Source organism: Myotis nattereri, assembly GCF_964212035.1.
Source record: "Myotis nattereri genome assembly, chromosome: 9".
Classification (NCBI taxonomy): Eukaryota; Metazoa; Chordata; class Mammalia; order Chiroptera; family Vespertilionidae; genus Myotis; species Myotis nattereri.
The window spans coordinates 45,134,408-45,147,398 of NC_138084.1; positions in this window are offsets into that span (position 1 = coordinate 45,134,408).

Genomic DNA, 12,991 nt, shown 5'->3' on the forward strand with positions numbered 1-12,991 from the left:
TCCCTCCTCCGGCAGCTCCTCCCTCCTCCGCTCCTTGGCAATAGCAGAACCGGGCCTAGGTGGGTTCATGTCCTAGGCTCCTGACTATTTGCTGTCCTTATGCTGGTTGCTTCTCTTGGGGGGGGGGGGCCGGGAGGGGGGCTCAGGCTCCTCAGTCATGGGGTGGGGTTGGGAGGGGGCGTTGTTAAAGTTTAAAAACATGGAGGAAACCCTAGTAAAATGTCTGTCCCAGGATAGACCCTGTTTTTTTATTATTATTATTGATTTGAGTTAGAGACATCAATTTGTTGCTCCACTCAGTTATGCATTCATTGGTTCATTCTTGCATGTGCTCTGACTTGGACAGAACTGGCAACCTTGGTGTATTGGGAGGACTCTCTAACCAACTGAGCTACCAGCCAGGGCAAGGATAGACACTTTTTAAAAAGGGAGCTACTGTCATTGGCCAAAGTCACCAGGCTGAATTGGAACCCATTTTGGCTGCCCCCTGATCCATGCACTTACCAGTCTTATGCACAGGCCTGGCTCAGATGTGTGGGAATGGGTCACCTCAGGCTGGTGGTACCCTGTCTATTCCTTCCTTAGAAACTCCCAAGAACTACCCTGTCCCTGTTCATTCAGCCCAGGGGCGACACCATGGAAGGGGCAGTGAAAAGAAGATTCTTGGAAGGGGCCTAGGTGGTGAAGCTGGGGTGGAGGGGAAACAAAGGGGCAGTGTTGGGGTCCGACCCCCACAGGTCCAGGGGTCCCCAAAGGTGTGGACGGAGTCGGAGAAGAAGGAATGTCACGGAGGCAGTATTCAGGTGATCATCATAGCCAGGTTGTGTGTCCAGGTTCTCCAGCCAAGTTCAGTCTTTTATTGTCTTGTTACATCTGTATTTATACCAGTTGATTTTAATCCTGTCAATTTCTATTCCAAAGGTTAGGGCGTTTCTTATCTCCATTCCAGGGAGTAAAGATTATGTAGCTTAAGGATGATTGTTCATAGTTAAAGTGATTAACTACCCGCCTGGCATTTAGTTAAGGGGTTTTATTCCCTCCCTAACTTAAGGGAAAAATACTTACCTGGGGAAACAAACTTTCTTGGAGAGGTGACCTTGGTTAAAACACATAGCGCCAAGAAGGGGAGCAAACATATTAAGAACAGTATGCTATATACGCCAGGTCCCTTGAAACATATGCTGTGCAGATGTTTCTTCCCTGCAGCGACTGTGTCAAGCAGCAAGGATGGACCGGCTTCTGGCAGGGCAGTGTCCTAGGGAAGGGGCAGGCCTGACAGCAAGGGATTTCCGGCATGTTCCTTACCCTGGCTTTTGGTTTTCCTCTCCCTGGGTGGTAGAGTAGATTTTGGGGTCAGACAGACTTGATTTGGCTCTGGCACTTAACTACCTGGGTCACTGGGCAAGTTGGGGCATCCCTGGACCTCAGTCTCCTCATTTTTGAAGCAGAAGAAGTAAGAGTTACCTCAAAGTGCTTTGTGAAGATGGTTAGGGACTCGGAGCAGAAGCTTTGAGTCAAATTGCAGCCTAGCTTTTGCATTTCTTAGCTGCAACTTCCTGACCTTTAGTTTCATCTGTGAATGGGAGTACTATTTATGAACTTGCAAGATTGTTCTAAGAATGAAAATAAGAGCCCTGGTCGGTGGGGCTCAGTTGGTTGAGTGTTATCCTATGTGCCAGGAGGTTGCTGGTTCAATTCCTGGTCGGGGGAAATGCCCGTGTTGTAGGCTCTGTTCCTGGTGGGGGCATGCCAATCGATGTTTCTCTCTCTCATGTCAACTATCGCCCCCTTTCCCTTCCTCTCTCTAAAATCAATAAAAACATATATCACATCTAGAATATTCTCAACAATAAATATTTTTAAAAGCCCAGAGTAAGAAAATGAGATAATGCACTAAAAGTGCTTATCACGACATCTGGCATATAGCAATGGCTCAGGAAGTGGTAGCTATTAGCATTCAAAGAACCCACCCAGAAACCCGTAGGTGGAGCGTCTTCCCAAGCAGGCCAGCCACCTGGACACCTGCTCCAGAAAGACCTCTGGTTCTTCCAAGTCCCTTTAGGTCTCGTATTGATGTCCCTCCATTTGTGTCTCCTACACTGTCTTCTACTCCCTACACCAAGATTCATTCACTAGCCTTCAGCTCTGTTTCTCTCCAGCACAGGCAGAGTTTTCAGCAGCATCTAAGCCAGGGGCATTGGTGTTTCCGGGCAAGAAAGTCATTTATGTGTTCAGATTGGGAACTGATTTGCAAAACACAGCTGTTTTGTTGTTTTTTTTTAAACCTTGAAATCAAACAGAATGAGAAGACAATTCTGATTAGTCAATTATCTGCTAGACTTCCTCCTACTTGGGTCTTTGCCTCTGGATAATTTGATTTGAGTTCCACAAATAAAATGATGCCTGCATTGTTTTCCAGTCATTAGGAAATACATTTCTATGAACAACATAATCTGGTCTGACACTTCTTCTTTTTTTAAAAAAAAAAAAATATATATATATATTTTATTGATTTTTTTTTTTACAGAGAGGGAGAGGGATAGAGACTTAGAAACATCTATCAGCTGCCTCCTGCACACCTCCTACTGGGGATGCGCCCGCAACCAAGGTACATGCCCTTGACCAGAATCAAACCTGGGACCTTTCAGTCCGCAGGCCGACGCTCTATCCACTGAGCCAAACCGGCTAGGGCTGGTCTGACACTTCTTACCCCCAATTCTACATACCTCTCCTGATGCCTGCTCTGTGCCTTGGGCATTGTGGAACATAGATGGAGCCTAGCTTGGAGGTGGGTGGGCTCAATTAGGTGTTTTATGGGAGAACTGGGAGACAGGCACATAATTAGAAAACAGTATGGTCAGCATAAGAGAGGCTCATCACAAGGTGCTGAATCAGTGACTAATGAGAGATGAGTAGGAGCTCTTCCATCAGAAACCTAAGAGTCTTTCAGTAGATTTTGGAGTCAGGCAGACCTGGTTTGGCTCTGACACTATCTGTGTCACTTCTTTTCTGAAAAATGGACATGGGTTAGAGGTGAATTGCCCTTTGCCACATGCAGTGACAATCCTGAAGAGAGAAGCTGTGAACTAAGGATTGTGATGGGACAAAGAATCTGGAGCGTTAGTGACATTGTGGGGCTGCTGCACCAGCCCACCTCTGGACATTTTTGTTTATTTCTAATTTAATTCTTTTCTTTTGTTTATTTCTAGAATTCTTCTTATGAGAGAAAAGAAATCTATTTCTGTTTAGGACACTTTCATAATGCTTGTAGCAGAATGCAAATTCTAATTAATATTGATAAGGATGTAATTTTTTTCATCTAAATAGCCAATTCTTTAAGCATGGTTATTTAGCTAGTCTATCCTTTCCTCACTGATTGGTAATGCCTCCTCTAGTATATAACAAGTTTTCATATTTATGTGGATCTGTTTCTAAATTTTATATTCAGTTTTTGTTGTTGTTGTTGTTTTAATGTATTTTTATTGATTTCAGAGAGAAAGGGAGAGGGAGAGAGAGATAGAAACATCAATGATGAGAGAGAATCACTGATTGGCTGCCTTCTGCACACTCCCTACTGGGGATCGAGCCTGAAACATGGGCATGTGCCCTTGACCAGAATCAAGTCTAGGACCCTTCAGTGTGCAGGCTGATGCTCTACCCACTGAGCCAAGCGAGCTAGGATCCCTCTTCTCTTCTTATCCTTCTTCTTCTAAGTTGCCATTCATCTGTGCTCACAAATATTTTTTGAACACCTACTGGGTGCCAGGTACTGTTCCAGACTCTGGAGTCTGAGATTAAACAAAAAAGACGAACATCTTTGTTCTCATAGTGCTTATACTGCATTGGAAGTCTTGCCCTTAATCCTTTCATATTAATCTTAGAATCGGCTTGTCAAATTATTGGAAAACAAAAAGTTTTATAAAATGTTTTATGGAATCACATTGAATTTATTAAATATTTAAGAAGAATTTCCACTTTGTGATTTTGAGACTTTCTACTCATAAAGATGGCAAAGCTTTCTGTTTATTCCGTTCTTCGTGTTCATGTGTGATGGTTTTTGTTGTAATTGGAAATGGCATTTTCTTTTCTTTTTTTAATCCTCACATGAGGATATGTTTTTATTAATTTTAGAGAAAGAGGAAGGGAGAGAGGGGGGAGAAAGAGAGAGAGAGAAATTTTGATATGAGTGAGAAACACCGATCGGCTGCCTCCTATACACACCTGCACTGGGGATAGAACCTGAAACCGCTTGGTGTACAGGACGATACCCCAACAAACTGAACAACCCAGCCAGACTTAAATTATATCTTTTATTATAATTATAAACAACAAGATTGTTGAATTTTTGCATATAGTGATCTCTATTCAGTAACCATACTAAACTCTCTAATTATATTTAACTAGAGGCCCAGTGCACGAATTCGTGCACCAGTGGGGTCCCGTGGCCTGACGTACAGGCTGAAACCGACTCTTCAACATCCCCCGAGGGGTTCCAAATTATGAGAGGGACTCCATGGGTGCACAGTTGGGGCCAGGGAGGGATGTGGGAGGTTGGCCAGCTGGGGATGGGCCCTGGGAGGGTTCCAGGATGTGTCTGGCCCATCTCGCTCAGTCCTGATTGGCCAGACCCAAGCAGCAAGCTAACCTACTGGCCAGAGCGTCTGCCCCCGGTGGTCAGTGCATGTCATAGCAACTGGTCAACTGGTCGGCTCTCTGCCCCCTGGTGGTCAGTGCATGTCATAGCAAGTGGTTGAGCAGCCTTACATTCCTTAGCATATTACACTTTGATTGGTTGAACAGCCAACCAGACAACTGGACACTTAGCATATTAGGCTTTTATTAGATAGGATTGTTATTTGCCCTTTCTCTATAATAGAAGTGTCAGAGATGAAAGAAAATTAGTAAAATGTATATGAAAATCTCCCTCCTGTCAGAGTCTGGGGCATGCCGTGGGACCCAAAGTCAAGTCCCCGCCCACCAGCGGGCACATCGAAATCACACGAGACCCAGACCCGGCTGGCCCCACCCCCATCAAGCCCCAGGGGGGGGGGGGGAACGTGCAGCTTCAGGTCCCCCATCAAGCCCTGCGGGGCCGGGGGCACAGCCTCAGGTCCCCTGTCAAGCCCCGCTGGGTGGGGGGTGCGGCCTTAGGTCCCCCAGCCCGGCCTCAGGCCCCCCAGCCCCGGTGTGAAGGCCCGAGGGCCTGATGACCACTTGCATATTAGCTCTTTATTATATAGGATAGTTTAGATGACCTTGAATTTGTTCACAAAAATGACAGTTTAGCCTTTCCGTTTTTATTTATACCTCTTATTTCTTTCTCTTATCCAATTGCTCCTAATGTACCTCTAAAATTATTGTCCTCAACTTCAATGGGAATGTTTTCAGTATCTCACCATTAAGCATGACATTATTTTTGGCATAAATATTTTGAAATTATTCATTTACTCCAATTTTACTAAGAAATTTTTACAATGAAGACTATATGGTGAGCCCAGACTGTGTGGCTCAGTGTTTGAGCATTGGCCATGAACCAGGAGTTCATAATTTGATTCCTGGTCAGGGCACATGCCTGGGTTGCAGGCTCAATCCCCAGTAGGGGGCATGCATGCAGGAGGTAGCTGATCAATGTCTCTCCCTTATCAATGTTTTTCTTCTATTGATGTTTCTGTATCTCTGTCCCTCTCCCTCTCTCTAAAATAATTTTAAAAAAAATTTTTTAAGATTATATGGTGAGTCCAGGCCCATGTGACTCAATTGTTAGGGCATTGTCCCTGTGCACAAAAAGGTTGCCAGTTCAATTCCCAGTCAAGGTACTTACCTGGGTTTCGGGCTCCAAACCCAGTAGGGCAGGCAGGAGGCAGCAGATTGATGTTTTGCTCTTACATAGATGTTTCTCTCTCTCTCCCTCTCCCTTTCCTCTCTCTCTAAAATTCAAATAAGTAAATAAAAAGAATATATGGTGAATCTATCGAATGTCTTCTCCGTCTTTTCAGAGATGGTCATGTCTTTTCCACTTTGAGCTTCCAACATATTTAATTCTAATATAGGAGATTAATAAACCATTCTAGCCTTTTTGGTACAGTGCCGATTCGGTTGTGGTGTGTTCTTTGAATGTTCTGCAGAACTCTATTTACTAAAATGTTAAGAACTTTTTGTACTAATACTTATAAATAAGCTTGGTTTGTTTTCTTTTTGCTGCACCTTTTTGTCTGGATGGCCAACAGTGTTACAATGACTTTACAAAAAGTGGTCGGAGGCTTTACTTTCTGTGCACTGTAACCGTGTACATGGAATCAGAGTGATTCCTTTCCTGATGACTGGAGGTAACTCACCTAGCCATCATCTGCACCTGGGCTCTTGAGGGCAGCTCCTTGCCTACCTGTCGGAGGGGTCATGGCATTGCCCTGTTTATGACTTTTCAGTGGCTTCCCACTGCTCTTAGAATAACATCTGGTTCCTCACCATGGTCTTCAAGACCCTACGTGACGTGGCTCAAGTTACTAACAAGCTGCTCTCATATGTATCCCACTGTTCACTGCACTCCTGCTGCATTGCCCCCCTTTTGTTCCTGAGCGGCATTTGATACACAGCAGATAGCCAAAGAAAACAAACAAACAAGCAAGCAAAAAAGTATTGTTGACTGACTGAGTCCATCAGAGGACCAGCGAAGGGAACACTGGGAAAAATAGCGGTACTGTATCATTGTCAGAAAAAGAGATAAGGAATCGGCTATGGTGGAGTTCATGTTTGTACAGGTTTAGTTTTAGATGACAGCTAAGTGAAAAGTTCTGATAGGCATTTAGCAATATAAGAATCTACACTAATAAAAGATAAAAATGGTAATTGGCGTACGGCGATACCGTTTTCATTGGCTAATCAGGGCTATATGCAAATTAACTGCCAACTAAGATTGGCAGTTAACTGCCAACAAGATGGCGGCTAATTTGCATATGTAGGCACAATGCAGGGAGGTGAAAGGGAAAGCAGGAAGAAGCCCCCTGCCACTGACAGTGATCGGAAACCCAGGGGGAGCTAAGAGCTGGGGGGCAGGGCGAAGGCTGCCCTGGGGCCGCCTTCGCCCTGCCCCCCAGCCATGATCAGAGAATCAGGTGCCTTTGCCGCCCTGGCCAGTGATAGCAGGAAGTAGGGGTGGAGCCAGCGATGGGAGCTGGGCACAGTCGAAGCTGGCAGTCCCAGGAGCTAGGGGTCCCTTGCCTGGGCCTAAAGCGAAGCCCACGATCGCGGCGCCCCACGCTGCCACTGCAGGTCCCCGCTGCCTGGGCCGGATGCCTAGGCCAGAGGCGTTAGGCCTGGGCAGGGGCGGAGCCTGCAACCGCGGGGAGCTGGGGGTCCCCTGCCCAGGCCTGACACCTGGTCAAAGGGCCGATCTGGTGATTGGTGATCAGAGGGTGATGAGGGTCAACTCCTCTGGCCGAGGCATCAGGCCTGGGCGGGGGGCGGAGTCGGGGATTGGGGGGATATGATGGTCCCCTTGCCCAGGCCTGAAGCCTGGGTCAGAGGCGTCAGGCTTGGGCGGGGGGTGGAGCAAGCAATCAGAGGGAGATGGGGGTCCCCTGCCCAGGCATGATTCCTGGGCCAGAGGCCTCAGGCCTGGGTGGGGGCCAGAGCCAGTGATCGGGGGCAGGTGGGGGTCCCCTGTCCAAGCCTGACACCTCTGGCGGAGGCATCAGGCCTGGGCAAGGGGCCGACCAGGTGATCGGAGGATGATGGGGGTCAACGCCTGAGGGCTCCCAGTATGTGAGAGGGGGCAGGCTGGGCTGAGGGACACTCTCCCCCCGACACACACACCCAGTGCACGAATTTCGTGCACCGGGCCCCTAGTGGAGTTTATAAATGCAGATTTTAGAGTTATCCTTTATCATCTATTAATGCACTTAACCACCCCTCCACTCATCCATTTATCAACCTGTCCCTTCAGTCCTCTATCTATGCGCCCATATTCATTCATGGATTCAGACTACAAACCTTTGAATAACTAATGAGCCAAGTCTTGGGCATTCGGGGTAGACTGACCAATAGACAGTTTCTGCTCTCAAGAAGTAAAAGTCTGGAGGGGATAGGAGAGTAGTGGACATAAAGTTGGACTAGACTAGACCGTAGTAAGCACTGCTATGAGGTAGCCAAAGTGCATTATACAAAGCATAGCTAAAAACACGTGGGTGAAAGAAATAATTTACTCTTGAGAAGGTGCCAAAAATTAAGAAGCATTAAAGAGAAGGAGGCTCTAACTAGAGCTGATAAGCAAAGGAAGAGGTGGGTCCTAGATATAAGAGGAGAAACAGGAGAGAAATTATATCACAGCAGAAAAACCTTGGGCTTTAGAGTCAGAGCAACCACATTTTGAATTCCAGCCTTATTTCTTACCAGCTGGGTAACTTGGGGGAAACAAAGTTACTGATGACATTGGTAGCAGTGGTGGTGATGACAGAAGTAATGGTGATGGTGATAATAGTGGTGATGGTGGTGATGGTTGATTGTGGTGATGATTGTGTTGTCACTGCTGCTGCTGGTGGTGGGGGTGGGGATGGTGGTGATTAAATGGTGGTGATGATAGTAGTGATGATGGAGGTGGTGGTAACTGGAAGACAATTTAGAGACTTTACTCCTTGCTTGTTGAGCAGCATTCAACTCTGATTTTTTGAGGCATTGCCCTGGATATGTGAATGCCATATGACGTTACGGTGGAGAGCAGAAGAGTGGGCCAAGTTGCGCTGCCTTCTTTTGCAAGATGACTGCAGTTTTGTTGAAAACTGGACCCCAGCCATCCACTTTCTGAAAGGAAAATGCATTGGCCACAATCCATCATACTGGTTTGCTGACTCAAAATCTTTGATGATGAGCATTGAAATTAAGTGATTACATTTTTTTTTTCTATTTTAAAAGATATGCCTTCCTGCTGGGCTAAAACAGTAGAGTCAAGTGAAATGGTCAGGGGAAATAGTTTTTAGTCAGAATCAATTTTCTCTTGATGACTATGGGGGGCCGTGGCTTGAAATTGGGCCAAGAGGATCCTCATTTTGCCTTCTGCATCTCTGCAGAGTAGCAGAGCACTGGGGATACTGAGGGTGAGAAAAGGGGAGCAGAACCTGTTGAAATAAGAGAAATATTCTTCTCGAGCCGGATTTAAATAGTGATAATGTCACCTGCTTAAAACACCCAGCACTGTAACTGGGGCATAGCAATTATGATGCTAATGGACTTCTCATTCCCGTTTTCAAATAGGATTGTCATCCTGGTGACCTGGGGGCAAGGACTACCTAAAAAGAGAAGGGAACCGAGACAGGGTGGACCAAACTCGGTGAGATTGTGGGTTCAGAAATGGCTTGAGGGAAGGAAACTATCCTTTACCAAGTGCCTACAGACTGCCAAGCATATGCTAGTGCCTTCATATTTGATCCTGACAGTAGCCCATGAGTTGGTTTTATTCATCTCATTAGGCAGACAAGGAAATCAGGGCTCAGAGAGAAGAAGTGACTTGCCCCAAACCAAGGAACTAATTCAAGGCTGAGCTAGCATGAGTCAGGCTGTTATGGACCAACATTCGCAAGAGTAAGACCACCAACTCCAATTAGGTCTTAAGCAGCAAGTGAGGGTTTATTGAAAGCTGGCCAGCGACTGCCGTAGGCGTGTTCTCCCACGACAGCCCCGAACCTGGTTCAAGGCCAGCCTTTTATTCATAAAAAACATACAACGGTTGGCTAAACACACACAAAGTTACCTGGGATACAGACACAAAGTTACTAGGGCTACATTAATTAATACTGCCCCGTTACTAAGGTACTCATTAATTAACTTGCCCCGTTGCTCTAGCTACTAATATAAACTTGCCCCGTTGCCCCGACTACTAATATTAACTTGCCCCGTACCCTAGACTACCCTCGACCACAGTTGGTTCCATTTCCCCAGTACAAGAGGGGCTTAACTGTAACAAGGCGTTTATAAGCCCAAAGTCTCTATGCTTTCCATTATACAGACAGCCCTGTGCGGTTGGATGCTGGGAAAATGGGATATTGAAAATATGAGACTGAGGTGTCGGCGAGCCAACAGCTCTGATCTCTCTTCATTTATTCAGCTCAGGGCCTTAAGTTCTTGGAGGAGCCACACTTCAAGAGAGCTACATCTGAGCCAGCAGCACATGGGGTGAGGGCAGGGTGGGCAAGAGAACAGCAGGAAGGTACAAGGTGAGATAGGGAGGTGCTCTGAATTTCCTCCCCATCCAAAGCCTCTTTCCCACTCTTCTCACCTCCAGGCCCTCCATGGCACATCAGGGGTGACATTTGTTAACTATTTGTAAAAACCATTGAAACCTGTAAAGAATTTTTATGGGTTTATTTGAGCCAAACCGTCGACATATGCCGGGAAGCAGAACCTCAACAAATTGAGATACTGCTCCGGAGAATGGCATAGGTGGGTTACATGAAATTCATTGGTGATAGATTAAGGAGGAGGGATAAAGCAAAGCAGGGAAACCCCTGGGATTGGATAAAAAGTAAAATGATGGGCACATACTTAGATGGGTGCAGGATCAATTCACATGATAACGAAGGAATTTGTGGTATCTGTCCTGGCACCCAACACATTTGGTTGTGCCCCAGGGGCTCCAGAAAAAGGGAAGTTACAAGTTACCCAGACATTTCAAGGCTATGTTACCATAGATGCAAAAAGACAGATAGGCTCAGTTAAGATAAAGGTTGACCTTGTCAGTGAAGATACTGGCCTAGGACGTAACTGCCCACCATAACTGCTTTTAGTTAAAGTTTAATTTCAGACCATCCTTTGTGGTGACTTTAGGTCTCTGAGTTTGCAAGACCGCCATGCAGGCCTCTCCTGAGCCTGTCAGGTCAGCATGTGGCCCCTTTCGTCCACACATTGATGCCCCTGTGTGAGGAGCTGGGAACCCCCCACCCCAGCCACCCAGCTGTGGTGTGAGCTCAGCACTAAGCTCTCTGGTGGGCCAGGCCTCTTCACAGAGACCCAGACATTACCTTTTTATAATCCATGGCCTCATGACTTGGGGCCCATAAGCTTTTCAAGCACTTATGCAAATATTTAAGCCCTGAGAAGAAAAATATATTGGCTCCAAAATGTGATCAGAAAAAAAAAAGCAACATCAAAATTAATATGTGTGTAGCCCTAGTCTGTTTGGCTCCGTGGATAGAGCATCGACCTGCAGACTAAAGGGTCCTGGGTTCGATTTTGGTCAAGGGCACATGCCCGGGTTGCGGACTCAATCCCCAGTAGTGGGCATGCAGGAGGCAGCTGATTAATGTTTCTCTCTCATCAATTCTCTCTCATCATTGATGTTTCTCTCTCTCTCTCCTTCTCCCTTCCTTCCTCTCTGATCAATAAAAATCTATTTTTAAAAATCTGTAAAAAATTATTTAAAAATATTAATATGTGTTTAAATATCTACAAATGCAATATTATGTCAAATTAGTCATGGGCAACCCAAAGCAATTCTTATTTAGTTATGATGAATATTGTTCAAGTTATAAAACAAAAGGAATAATTTACTCTTCACCAAACTTGAAATTATAGAAATCCTTTCCCAAACTGCTCTTGCAGTAAATGGTGGTCGATGGCAGGAGCAGCTTCCTGTGCTTGTCATGACGAAGGTGGGTCTCCAGGCTCTAAAGGCCTTTGGAGGGTTCTGCTGGCCTTGCAGTTGTGGACGAAAGGGGCCACACGCTGACCTGACAAGCTCAGGAGAGGCCTGCATGGCGGTCTTGCAAACTCATATACATACCCTTGAAATGTCTGGGTAACTTGTAACTTCCCTTTTTCTGGAGCCCCTGGGGCACAACCAAATGTGTGGGTGCCAGGACAGATACCACAAATTCCTTCATTATCATGTGAATTGATCCTGCACCCACCTAAGTATGTGCCCATCATTTTACTTTTTATCCAATCCCAGGGGTTTCCCTGCTTTGCTTTATCCCTCCTCCTTAATCTATCACCAATGAATTTCATGTAACCCACCTATGTCCCTCCTTTTTTAAAAAATATATTTTATTGATTTTTTACAGAGAGGAAGGGAGAGAGATAGAGAGTTAGAAACATCGATAAGAGAGAAACATCGATCAGCTGCCTCCTGCACACCCCCCACTGGGGATGTGCCCGCAACCAAGGTACATGCCCTTGACCGGAATCGAACCTGGGACCCTTCAGTCCGCAGGCCAACGCTCTATCCACTGAGCCAAACCGGGTTTTTTTTTATATGTCCCTCCTTTGATTGCAAATGTATAAATACAAATGTAACCCGCTATTCTCCGGAGCAGTATCTCAATTTGTTGAGGTTCTGCTTCCCAGCATATGTCGACAGTTTGGCTCAAATAAACTCACAAAAATTTTTTACAGGTTTCAGTGGCTTTTACGTTAACACAGTGCAGGGCCATTCTGGTCACAGTGGTGGTCACAGAGGAAGGAAGCTGCAGCTGGCTTTTGGGCGGAACTGGGTATCACAATTCAGTAGGCAGCGACATGGCTGGAGGCCATCTGCCATCAGCAGGTGTGGTCTCTTAGGAAATCCTGGAGAAGGGCAAGAATCAAGGCAGCCCATTGGCTACTGGAAACCAAAACAACCATCGTTCACCTGCTCTGCCTGAGCAATGAGAGCAACATGTTCAGATGTGGGTCATAATAACTCTTTCTGGCTGCTGCTGTGGGGAGAAGGGGCTGGCGGGGCCAGCCTGGAGACAGCAAGTCTGGGAGGAGGCTGTAATGGGCTCCAGTAAAGAGGTGACAGTGGTCTGGCCTGCAAGTAAAGGCACTGGAGACAGGGGAAAGAAGATGGGAGTTGAGAGGGGTGCCTAAGCAATGGCCGGACTTTCCAAATAACTGAATGTGGAGAGTGACAGAGAGGAAAGAGTCCGGGATGACCCTAGAGTGCTGAATTGGGGGAGGCTTGTGTGGGGGGGTTGCCAATGGCAGCTAGGGAATGCAGGAGGAGCAAGTGTGTGGTCTTATG